The following is a 13,890-nucleotide window of genomic DNA, read 5'->3' on the forward strand; positions in this document are numbered from 1 at the left end:
GAAGTGCATTGCAGTATAAATCAAGCAGAGAAAAAACAAAGGCGTGGATTAGCGTTTTCGCATCGTCCAAAGACAAATAGGCTCTGATTCGTGCAATATTTCTAAGGTGAAAAAAGGCAATCTGGGTAACATGATTAATGTGTTTGTGTGTTTAAGTTGTTTCGCCATACCCATTTATTTTGCCATAAATCAGATAGCTTTAAGGTACGGCCATGACAGCAATGGTAGGAAAAAATATATATAATATTAATCATATTCGGATATTCGGTTTTCGGGGGGCCAACTGTTTCCTATATTCGGTATTCACTGCAGTTTCGGCCAAGAATTTCCCTTTCGGTGCATATTGTATGAGTACCGGTATGTAAATAGTTCAATTCAACTTTGTAAATACAAAATTTATTTATTGTTATTTTGTCTTCAGTATAAAAATGAATGAACATTGAACAAGGATACCGTATCTCAGACTCAATCATGTAAAAAATAACGTCAAAATCAAGTCATTCCAGTAGAAAATTAACACAAATACATAAATAAAAAGTACATTCATTGAACATTAAACACAAACAAATAGATTGCACTGAACTGAAAATAGATTGCACTGAACATGAACATTACACATTGCAGAGAGAGGATGAACTGGCTGTTCTCTAGAGTCTCTACTACATTTAAATGTAAACTACTACTACTACTACTACTACTACTACTACTACTACTACTCTCCCCCTCTTCTTCGGGCCAGCCTGCACATTGGGCCCTGGTGTTCCTGACCCTGCTCCAGACCCCAGTGCAGCTGTACCACTATGGTCTGGTATGGCCTCGGCTAGGCCTGGTGGTGCTGTAGGCCAGCAGTCCGGCTCCGCTCCAGAGACTTCCAGACATGGCAGTCTCACGTGGTGGTGCTGCTGTAGGCCCGCCGCTGCAGGCCACCTCCTCACCCGTCTTTGGATCCTAAGGCAGTGGAAAATGAAGGTTTCAGAACCACTGGCTTAACAGGTTATTTGTATGGCAGTAGTGCTACAACTCAGAATTCCCTTATTGTTAAAAAAAAGGCTTTTGTGCTTGGGTAATATGTTCTGTTGTGGTCCAATGATGACTTTACAACAGGTTGCCAGGTTGTATTCTATTGCTAGTTTGATCACTTTCACCTTAAAATAACATGAATTAATAAATGACTGAAAATAGCCAATCTACAAGCTCAGAAGTCACAACATGTCGCACTGCAACGTGTTGGGAGCTTGTATATCTTCTATTTTTGGTGTGGACTTTTCTAGTCCTCTATAGCAGTGCTTCCCAAACTTTTTCATGTCAAGGACCCCCAAAATGATACTAATTATCCTGCGTACCCCCATTAGAAAAGATATGCCAGGGACAGACCCCCCCATAAAAATGTTTTTACAGATCTAGCAGTGATTTTCAAACAGTTTCATTTCAAGGGACCCCCAGTTTGACCTGAATTAGGCTATGAACCCCCATAATGGCATTTCTATCTCTGGGACCCCAATGTATATTGTAAAATCAGAGTGTACAAATGGAACGGGGTTCAACTAAGAGATTGTACCATTTATACAATCTATCTCTGAGTAATAATAACAATATAATAGCGGTTATTTATAATGCACTTGACATTTGGGGAAATAAAACAATTAGAAACGAATTGCATGTAGCCTAGGCTAGTAGGCTGTACATATCTACAACGGATCATTCATATCATACAGCGGTGAATTGCTTCGGGCTACGCCGAAAAAGGGTAGTTCTCACACGGGTACATCTCGTCTGTGGCCGCCCCAATGCGAGACGACAGTCACGACACGGTCCTCGAATTCTCCGACATGATTGATTATAATCTAATATAATGATTAATTGACCACATATATGAAGTTTAAACAACTAAATACTCCGCGAAAATAACTTGAAAGTAAATTCCGTGGCCTGTGTGTGACAAGTTTTAAGAGGGCTTAAAAACCACAACAGTAATGGCTGCCAGTGGATCTTTTTTATTTGGCTCAGTCTGTCATGAATACATTTGATAGCATAAACAACTAACTAAATACTATCCCAAAGATATTAAAATATTAAAATTCGTCGTGACAACAACGCATGTTTAGTTTTGCTGCCTGTTGGGGAAATGCACCGAGGGACTAACGCGATAGCATTACTTCAAAATCTCCGACGACAACATTTCTTATTTTCTTTATTTGGCTCTGTCATGATACATTTTATAGCTTAAACAACTAAATACTATCCCAAAACATATTACAATTACCTTCCGTGACACAACAACACTTTTAAAAGAGTATAAAACTTACTAGTTTCGGACATTTTTTCCCCTGCGAGGGCTGTCTGCTGGCTGCTGGAAGAAAAGGGAAAGATCCATGGGGTTGCGCAGTACGGCTGCGCCGTGGCGATATACCCTGCATGGCTCAGGGTACATCCGAGCTGGACTTTGAAAGCAGGCTCGCACGGGGGAGAATAGTGCGGTGCCCTGTGTAGTGTCAGCGCCTGTCTTTTTGTGGTCTGTGGATTGGGAAGTACTGTCGCGCACCGTTGTGACGTCACACACGCCAAAATACACCCTGTCCAGTGTCCACGCTCCGGTTTGAGATTCACCTTATGACTAAAACTAAAATTTAAATTCAAAATCAGCACTGCTACGAAGAGGTGGCGCCTGGCAGCACGTGAACGCACGGAGCTTTGAGCAGACTGCCTGTTCCGTGCGTTAGACCCCTCCCTGCATCGTGAATGCACGGAGCGTGAGCAGACTCATGGTCTCATGGTCGGGGGGGTAGGACCAAGGGATTTGGGATTTGTTTATAAACATTTTGGTATTTGTTTATAAACATTTTGGTATTTGTTTATAAACATTTTGGTATTTGTTTATAAACATTTTGGTATTTGTTTATAAACATTTGGGGTTTGTTTATAAACATTTGTGATTTGTTTATAAACATTTTGGGATTTGTTTATAAACATTTGGGATTTGTTTACAAACATTTGGGATTTGTTTATAAACATTTGGGATTTGTAAGTCTCATGGGGGGGGGTAGGACCACTACCAGTTGGCCTGTAGTAAGTCTCATTGTCGGGGGGGTAGGACCAAGTCTCATGGGTTTTGGGATTTGTTTATAAACATTTTGGTATTTGTTTATAAACATTTGGGATTTGTTTATAAACATTTGGGGTTTGTTTATAAACATTTGTGATTTGTTTATAAACATTTTGGGATTTGTTTATAAACATTTGGGATTTGTTTATAAACATTTGGGATTTGTTTACAAACATTTGGGATTTGTTTATAAACATTTGGGATTTGTAAGTCTCATGGGGGGGGGGGTAGGACCACTACCAGTTGGCCTGCAGTAAGTCTCATGGTCGGGGGGGTAGGACCAAGGGATTTGGGATTTGTTTATAAACATTTTGGTATTTGTTTATAAACATAGGACCACTACCAGTTTACCTGATCATGTATCCCTTACATGGGCTACTGGCCACATGTGGCCCCCACCTAGCTTCTTAATTTTGATCTCAAAGTGCACCAGATTGAAGCATTTTCATGGAAAATTTACAATTTTTATCCGGCGTGGCAAAGCAGCAGGAGGGGGGGGGGGGGGCTCTGTATAATATGTTGCCTAGGGCCTCAAAAGGCCTAGAACCGGCACTGGTTCTATGTAAACATATAATATATATATATATACATACAACACGTTGTAGCATGTTCTATGTAAACATATAATATATATATATACATGCAACACGTTGTAGCATGTTCTATGTAAACATCACACTGGTGTAACGAGCACGCCGCACAAGGTTGAACCTTTGACAAGCTCGCCCTAATAATGTATGCGACGTTCTTCACACTCCGTGAGAAAAGGTCTCGTCGTTGCCTGGTGACGCTGACGTCTGCCTGGTAATGACCCTTGAAGGAAATGGATCTTCAGAGATGTGTGGGTAAGGAGAGATGCCTTCCCATGCTCCTGTGTACTTCATAATACCAATCCAAAGGCCCTCTGCGTGTTTCACTTCTAAATAGTACGCTGCTGTTGGGTCAATTGCATATTGTTTCTGCCAAGCCTGACGGCCCGAAGGCTGGAGACTAGTGACGGGAGACCGAAGGCTGGAGACTAGTGACGGGTAGACTGAAGGCTGGAGACTGAAGGCTGGAGACTGAAGGCTGGAGACTAGTGACTGGGAGACTGAAGGCTGGAGACTAGTGACGGGAGACCGAAGGCTGGAGACTAGTGACGGGAGACCGAAGGCTGGAGACTAGTGACGGGAGACTGAAGGCTGGAGACTAGTGACGGGTAGACCGAAGGCTGGAGACTAGTGACGGGAGACCGAAGGCTGGAGACTAGTGACGGGAGACCGAAGGCTGGAGACTAGTGACGGGTAGACCGAAGGCTGGAGACTAGTGACGGGAGACTGAAGGCTGGAGACTAGTGACGGGAGACTGAAGGCTGGAGACTAGTGACGGGTAGACCGAAGGCTGGAGACTAGTGACGGGAGACCGAAGGCTGGAGACTAGTGACGGGAGACCGAAGGCTGGAGACTAGTGACGGGTAGACCGAAGGCTGGAGACTAGTGACGGGAGACTGAAGGCTGGAGACTAGTGACGGGAGACTGAAGGCTGGAGACTGAAGGCTGGAGACTAGTGACGGGAGACTGAAGGCTGGAGACTGAAGGCTGGAGACTAGTGACGGGAGACTGAAGGCTGGAGACTGAAGGCTGGAGACTAGTGACGGGAGACCGAAGGCTGGAGACTAGTGACGGGAGACCGAAGGCTGGAGACTAGTGACGGGAGACCGAAGGCTGGAGACCGAAGGCTGGAGACTGAAGGCTGGAGACCGAAGGCTGGAGACTAGTGACGGGAGACCGAAGGCTGGAGACTAGTGACGGGAGACCGAAGGCTGGAGACTAGTGACGGGAGACCGAAGGCTGGAGACTAGTGACGGGAGACCGAAGGCTGGAGACTAGTGACGGGAGACCGAAGGCTGGAGACTAGTGACGGGAGACCGAAGGCTGGAGACTAGTGACAGGAGACCGAAGGCTGGAGACTGAAGACTGGAGACTAGTGACGGGTAGACCGAAGGCTGGAGACTGAAGGCTGGAGACTAGTGACGGGAGACCGAAGGCTGGAGACTAGTGACGGGAGATTAATCGGCATCAGCCGATTCTAGTATTTATTTTGTATTATTAACCCATTCTGACCTGAGATCAGATTCATACGGAGGTTTCCACTGGACACACACTGGTCTGATTAACCCATTCTGACCTGAGATCAGATTCTAAAAATGTCAGTCGCTCTTCGATTTTTCAAAAATAGCAGACCTACAAGCTCGTAGCGCGCCACTCGGTGGCGCGCTATGAGCTTGTAGATCTGCTATTTTTCAATAGCTAAAGCATAACATAATGCTAACACCGAAATGGGTTCCCGGTCAGAATGGGTTAATCGGTCCGATTGTCTTTACAGATAAACAAGCCCGATAGTAACAGCTTGCACAGATCTACAAGCTCACAATATGAATAAATATTAGATGACTTGACATTTTTCAGAACGGACAGAATTATTATTTTTTATAATACAGAATGAGATTCATTTCACAGTGTTCGTTCTGGTGCACGTGCATAACTCTGTATCTAAGGCGGAGACGACGATGATGAACGGTGATTATACGCTATACCATTCCCCAGATTATGTGTAATCGCGTTATCTAGTTTATGTGCACGCACGCGGGCATTTTAGTTTCACAGTATACGACTTTTGACAGAGGAAACAAACAGACTTTAACCCATTCTGACCGGGAACCCGTTTTGGTGTTAGCATCATGTTATGCTTTAGCTTTTGAAAAATAGCAGATCTACAAGCTCATAGCGCGCCACCGAGTGGCGCGCTACGAGCTTGTAGGTCTGCTATTTTTGAAAAATCAAAGAACGACTGACATTTTTTAGAATCTGATCTCAGGTCAGAATGGGTTAATCAGACCAGTGTGTGTCCAGTGGAAACCTCCGTATGAATCTGATCTCAGGTCAGAATGGGTTAATAAGTCACTTCATAAGTTCATAAGTGCAACCAGTATCGTCAACATCGTGCTACCATGCATAGCAGAGAGGAGATCGTATCCAAATGCACCAGAGAGATGGGGAGGCAAAGGCCGGTCGTCCGGAGCAGAGCTTGTTAACCCATTCTGACCTGAGATCAGATTCATACGAGGTTTCCACTGGACACACACTGGGTCTGATGAACCCATTCTGACCTGAGATCAGATTTGAAAAATGTCAGTCGTTCTTCGAATTTTTCAAAAATAGCAGACCTACAAGCTCGTAGCGCGCCACTCGGTGGCGCGCTATGAGCTTGTAGATCTGCTATTTTTCAATAGCTAAAGCATAACATGATGCTAAACACCAAAATGGCTTCCCGGTCAGAATGGGTTAATCATATTTCACAATGTAGGTTGTTCGAAATTTGTGGCAAATAAAGCACAGTGATGTATGAGTATGATTTGTCTAGTATATACTGTATAATAGACCAATTATTTACAGCTGATCTACAAGCTCACATGGCATCGCGGATGCGACTGTGGTGAGCGTAGAGGTCTGCGTGCGAGACACCATCGCGGGACGAAGCATAAATTATATACTTGATGGGTTGCAGGTGCACGTGCAGCCCGTGGACAAACATGTAGGCTCTTCATGAGCGCACCTCCCGTTCTTATGACGGCGACTGGAGGAGATGTGGTTCTGAATTGATTTGAATTGCTCTATTATTGTTCAAACACAACAGAAACCAATGGATTATATATTTCAAGGGTTCGAGAGATCACAATACAAATCCTAATCATTCTTCCTCCACACTGGGGGAGAAAAACAGCATCTGAAAGTTTGATGGTGATTTTTTTTTTTCTTTTTTTACACGCGAGTGCAGTCAGAACTTTTCCATTGCATCTTCTGAGAGGCAGGGTTTCTTGTGCTGCCGGTATGTATGTATGCGCGCGCATGCTGTTTCTTATCAGTGTGACGTCGTCTGTTAAGGCGTCTTATTGACCTCAAACTGATGAGGAAAGAGAATGAAACTGTCAGCCAGCACACAATAAATGGGCTTTTCACACAGTTCATTTAGCTCTCTCTCCATGGACAAAAAGCAACCGATGCGTTTTCAACCTCACCCGCTGTCCTCAGCGTGAGGACAATTTGTTGAGCCGTGCACATCGAGACTTGTGTGTAATCTGGAGCGTTGCAGGCGTTCTGCTTTGTATAGTGTTTATTCTCACGGTACTCTTTCATATAATGGCCCGTTGCAGCTTTCATCTCTTCCCACTGACATGGTCTGAATGGAATGCTTTAGTTTATAGCATCATTAGCCAACTGTTACACCTTCAGTGATGATGTCTGTCAGCCACGCATTATATTGTATCAGTGCCAACAACTTGCCAGCCCACCTCTGCCATAGAGGGAGGGTCATTACAATTAGTGCTGCCTAGACAATTTCCTCCTGTTTTTCGTTGCTAAATCAAACAAATTTGAAGTCCTCTTGAGTGCGTGCGTGCGTGCGTGCGTGCGTGCGTGCGTGCGTGCGTGTGTGCGTGCGTGCGTGTGTGTGTGTGTGTGTGTGTGTGTGTGCGCTCACACACACAAGTGGCATTTCACCATGTTGGGAGTGTGCCATGACAATAGACATGGCATTTATGACAAATGAGGGTGGTGTGGATGTTAAAGGAGTAGTTCATCCCAAAAACGACGTATTATGCGGCCGTGTATATGACTTATATCAATTACACACACAATTCACTGTCATTAACCCATTTTGGGGCGGGAACCCCTTTTGGTGTTTTAAACATTATATGTCGTAATTTAGCTATTGAAAAATAGCAGATCTACAAGCTCATAGCTCAAGCTACAAGCTTGTAGGTCTGCTATTTCTGAAAAATCGTGAAAATGGGCCTCAAATTTGGAATATAACGTTTTTTAACTCAAATCTTTGCTTCTGGGGGGGGGGGGGGGGGGTCCCTGGAACAACATATTTTCAGATGGGGGTCGGAGGCCAATTACAGATAGTTTTTGGGGTCCTTGACATGAGATATTGAGTGGCCTCAATATAGGCCTAGAAACATAGGCATTTCAGAAAACTGTCGGACTTCTTTTCCAGGGCTAAATGGGTTAAGTAATAAGAAAAAGCATGGCATACATCACATATATAAAAAGTAGTTATCATGAAACATGCGTGAGCTAAGAACGTAACAGTGGAGTATCTATGTCAACTATACATACTATACTATATTATATATTATACATGTGTACTATAAAGTGCTATGACTACATAGGGTGCTGTCATAATGCTGTCTACGTAACATGCTATAAGTCCGTTTAAAATACAGACAAGCTGTCTTTGCAAGGAAGGTAATCTACTGACATAAGCTAAAATACATTTGTAGAGCATAGTCAAGTAGAAATATATATATTCTCTATGCCCCAATAATGTAAAGAAGGTAATCTACTGACATAAGCTAAAATGCATTTGTAGAGCATAGTCAAGTAGAAATATATATATTCTCTATGCCCCAATAATGTAAAGAAGATATGTTATGTCCACACTTTTTTAAACTGTGCTGCTACGGGGTTTTTCTCATCGCCGCACCTAACTTCTACGTTCGCTAATGCGAGTTTGGAGGGCTCTAATGGTCTATGTGAGAGCCATATTTAGAACAGAAAATGTCTATGAGTGCATTTAAGTTATTTCATTGTGTGTACTATATTGAAGGACATTTCTTGATTACACATTTTGTGCAGCCTGAGTCTTAACTGAGTTAATAGAGCCAATTAAGAATTCAGCCTATTGGAGCAGAAGCCAGCAAGCCAGTTAATTCAGTGTGCATTATCAGCAGCAGGGTTTTAGTTAGTTCAGAGCTGGAAGCCTGAGAGCAGCTACAGTTTTTTGATCCACTTTGGAAATTCTAAACCACGTTGGAAAATACTAAGACACTTCAGAAACCGTACTAGACCATTTTAGAATCGTTTTTGAACACTTTTTCTTTGTATCACATTGTTTGTTGTTCTGTACACTTTTTGTCAAGTAAAACGTTAAACTACAATGGACGTGTGGACGTGGATTGTTTTTTGGAGTCAAGCTTACTGCTTCACGGGCTTTGGAACCTACATTTTGTCAAAAAACTAGCTCAAGAGAAGCAAGTGGAAACCTAACATCACTGGAAGCTACAAGAAGGTAAAGAGAGTTAATCTTGTGTAAAGGAAGAGGAAAAAGAAAAGAAGTTTGCTCTGGTGAGCTGAAGAATGATGCTGATTTTATCATTGCCGTTTTGAAGATATATCCAAGCCTATATCAGAAGACAGTGCATTTAAGTAACAGTTTTGCAAGTTTTATTGGAAGCTTTTTTGTGAAGTTTAAACATTGCATTATACACTGTTTGCATTGAAAAAACGAAAATGCCAGATGAAGCAACACACAAGGCTGCAGATACGCCTAGCCACCACAAGAGGAAGTCCATACCCACAGAAAAGGCTTTGGAGGAGAAACTCCATAGACTGATTGCATCTAGGAGAGCCAAAGCAGGGCAAATAACTAACAAGATTAACGAATTGGATATTCTGAAGAAAGAAGTAAGAAATGTGGATAAAGTTGAACAATTGAGTCTGAATGACCTTGTTAAGCTGTGTAAAGAATTTGGTGATGTCAATGAAGAAGTGACAGCTCTTTTACCTGAAGATGAGGTTACTGCTGATCAGACTAATTGGTACGAACCTAAGCAAGCATCAATCCTAAATTCTGTTAAAGCCACTGATGAATGGATTGATGATGTGCGTAAAATAAATAAAAAAGGCCCTCCCAGAGAGGATGAAGAAGACAACTATATCAAGCCTGGTGATAGTGCTTCTAATGTGCAACACTCAAAAGTATCCTCTACTACGTCTTCTGTGCGTGCACGTAGACAAGTAGAAGCAGACAGGGCAGCACTGCTGGCGCGTGCAGCAATGTTAAAGATGAAGCAAGCCCTTGAATTTGAAGAAGCCCAGTTGAAAGCTAAAAAAGAACAACTGGAGCTAGATACAGCTATTGCAGAGTCCGATGCCAAGTTACAAGTATTTGAAGAATATGAAGAATATGAAGGCACCCACCAGGATGGAATGAATGACTACTACAAGTCACATGTAGTAGCAGGCTCAAAGACATCGAAGACAGGAACAAGAGGACCCCGAAAAGCATCTAAGGAGCCAGAGGAGCGGTCTCAGACACATGTTGAAAGGAAGCCCGCCTTGCAGCCTGCTTTGCCACCTACCTTGCCACCAAGAAGTGACAGAGATGGCTATGAAGTGATAAGGCGTCAGAATCAGATTACTGAGATGCTCATCACACAGCAACAATTGTCTTATCTCCCGAAAAGAGAAATACCTGTGTTCCAGGGTGACCCGCTCACCTACAGGTCCTTTATTAGAGCCTTTGATCATGCAATAGACAGCAAGACAGAGAACAGCAGAGACAAGCTGTATTATTTGGAGCAGTTCACCAGCGGAGAACCACACCAGTTGGTCTGCAGCTGTGAACACATGGACCCGGACAGAGGCTATCAAGAAGCCAGAAAACTACTTCGGAAGCATTATGGTGACGAGCTGAAGATAGCCAATGCCTACATAGAAAAGGCTCTGAAGTGGCCTCAGATGAAGTCGGAGGACGGGAAAGCGATGAACACATACGCTCTTTTCCTGATCGGATGTCGTAATACCATGGATGATATTGAGTTCATGAGTGAGATGGACAACCCCACGAATATGAGAGTTGTTATCTCAAAACTTCCTTACAAGATAAGAGAGAAGTGGAGGGTGACAGCGTTTGACGTTCAAGAAAGACAAGGAAGAAGAGCCAGGTTCTCAGACTTGGTGACGTTTATCTACCGACAAGCACAGATTGCAAGTGATCCGCTATTCGGAAATATTCAAGACAGCGGCACAGCTACTGAAGGAAAACCAAAGAGCAGTTTTGATACCAGGACCCTGATGTCTATCAATCCAAAGGGAAGCAGTTTTGCTACTACTGTAACGCCTGCTGAAGAGGAGTCACATGACTCACCTAAGAATAATCTACCGTCCCACGCTGTAAATGCTTTCCAGAAACCCTGCTTGTTCTGCCAGGAGAATCATTCACTAGATGTATGCAGAAATATAAGAGAAGAACAGGGTAAAGACAGAGTTGAGTTTCTGAAGAAAAGAGGACTCTGCTTTGGTTGCCTTACGCAGGGACACCTCAGTAAATTCTGTAAAGCCAGGATGACATGTCAAGAGTGTTCTCAGAAACATCCAAGCATCTTGCATGTTGACAAAGAAGACAGTGTTCAGTCAAGGAAGGATGAGGACAGCAACACTGAGGAAAGGAGCTCGAGTGTCTCAAGCGCCCTTGTGTCACTAGAGCAAGAGACCTGTGGACGCACTGGGGCCGGAGATGAGTGCATACTCGCAATAGTACCTGTAATGGTTAGGTCCAAGAAAAGTGAGAAGACTGTGAAGACATACGCCTTCTTGGATCAGGGAAGTTCAGCCACATTCTGTACTGAAGCACTCATGAGACAGCTGAACATCAGAGGCAGGAAGACGGAGATCCTTCTTCGAACTATGGGCCAGGAGAAGCTGGTTCCCAGTTACATCCTGTCTGACCTGGAAGTGTGTGGACTTGAGTCGAAAGATTACATCGACCTACCGAAAGCCTTCACACATAAGGACATACCGGTGAAGAGGGAAAACATTCCCCAGTCAGAAGATGTGAGGAGATGGCCCCACTTGAAAGAGGTACAAATCCCGCAGCTCGAAGCAGAAGTCGGCCTGCTGATCGGGACCAACTCGCCTAAAGCTATGGAGCCATGGCAGGTGATTAATAGTGAAGGGGACGGACCCTACGCAGTTAAGACCATCCTTGGTTGGGTGGTGAATGGGCCTGTAAGAAGAGAGGATGAGATCGTGGATGATGTTTGCAGTCACACAGTCAACCGCATTTCTGTAGCAAGCATTGAAGAACTGTTAGTCCAACAGTACAATACAGACTTCCCGGAACACAGCTGTGAAGACAAAACAGAGATGTCTCAAGAAGATCACAAGTTCATGCGGTCAGTCACTAAATCCGCTGAGCTTGTTGATGGGCATTACTGTATCGGCTTGCCTTTGAGGAATGAGACTGCCATCATGCCGAACAACCGCTGTGTAGCTGAGCAGCGTACAGTTGGTCTAAAAAGAAAGCTCAGCGAGAACCCAGACTTCCATGAAGACTACAAGGGACCAGATCAGTCCAGTCATATTCAGGAAGATGACGTCGAGATCAAAAAGTCAGCTGTAGTCAGTCTACTTGCCACGGAGGAGAGCACTGCTACACTAAGTAAGCTATTTGATCACTACTCAAGCTGGCATCAGCTGAAGAAAGCAGTGGCTTGGTTTCTCCGGCTAAGGGAATTGCTGCTGCACCTAAGTGGCAAAAGGAAAGAGCTACAAGCTATCATCAATCACTCTGAAGATGACCCAGTCAAGCAACAGAGGCTTCTCAAGCAACGACTGGAGAAACATAGAACAAAGTTGGAAAAGAAGCCGCTCACAGTTGAAGACCTGAACATAGCTGAAAAAGAGCTAATTCTCTTCAGCCAGAAGCATTCATACCCTGAGGATATTGAGGCTTTGCAAAGAAGGGCATATGTCAAGAGAGAAGATCTGTACGCACGATGGAGATGGAGACAAATCCAGTACTTTGCTGATCTGTTCTGGTCAAGATGGACCCATGAGTACTTGCCGCTCCTTCAGGAACGGAAGAAATGGCTGACAGCAAGAAGGAACTTCCAACCTGGAGACGTCGTTTTGATTGTGGATGACTCCGCTCTGAGGAATTCATGGATGATGGGAAGAATACTCAAGATCATGCCAGATTCAAGGGGAGTTGTGCGTCGTGTCAGTGTGAAGACGAAAACCAGCACCCTTGAGAGACCAATTACAAAACTCTGTCTGCTACAAGAGGCAGTTTGAACTGTGAAGAATATATTTAAGTTGTTTTCTTGATAGTAATGTTTAATGGCTCTAAGTAATGTCATAATTGTTATGCTTCCCGCCTAGCCAATTAGGGGCCGGAAATGTGAGAGCCATATTTAGAACAGAAAATGTCTATGAGTGCATTTAAGTTATTTCATTGTGTGTACTATATTGAAGGACATTTCTTGATTACACATTTTGTGCAGCCTGAGTCTTAACTGAGTTAATAGAGCCAATTAAGAATTCAGCCTATTGGAGCAGAAGCCAGCAAGCCAGTTAATTCAGTGTGCATTATCAGCAGCAGGGTTTTAGTTAGTTCAGAGCTGGAAGCCTGAGAGCAGCTACAGTTTTTTGATCCACTTTGGAAATTCTAAACCACGTTGGAAAATACTAAGACACTTCAGAAACCGTACTAGACCATTTTAGAATCGTTTTTGAACACTTTTTCTTTGTATCACATTGTTTGTTGTTCTGTACACTTTTTGTCAAGTAAAACGTTAAACTACAATGGACGTGTGGACGTGGATTGTTTTTTGGAGTCAAGCTTACTGCTTCACGGGCTTTGGAACCTACAGTCTATATATATATATATATATATATATATATATATATATATATATATATATATATATATATATATATATATATACTTTTGTGGTCTACCTTATTAAGTGCCCATGTGGACTCATATATATATATGAGTCCATATGGGCACTTAATAAGGTAGACCACAAAAGTAGTGGAGCAGGCAGCATGGCGCACGGGTGGAAAGTCGCGAAAAAGAGGCTCACGTCACGATGAAAGCTCATGGATGTCGACGGAATCGGCCAAACGTCATGGCCGCCCGTCGCCAAACGTCATGGCCACCCGTCGCCAAACGTCATG

The sequence above is a fragment of the Protomyctophum bolini genome (genome assembly GCF_963924005.1).
Source record: "Protomyctophum bolini genome assembly, chromosome: 12".
Classification (NCBI taxonomy): Eukaryota; Metazoa; Chordata; class Actinopteri; order Myctophiformes; family Myctophidae; genus Protomyctophum; species Protomyctophum bolini.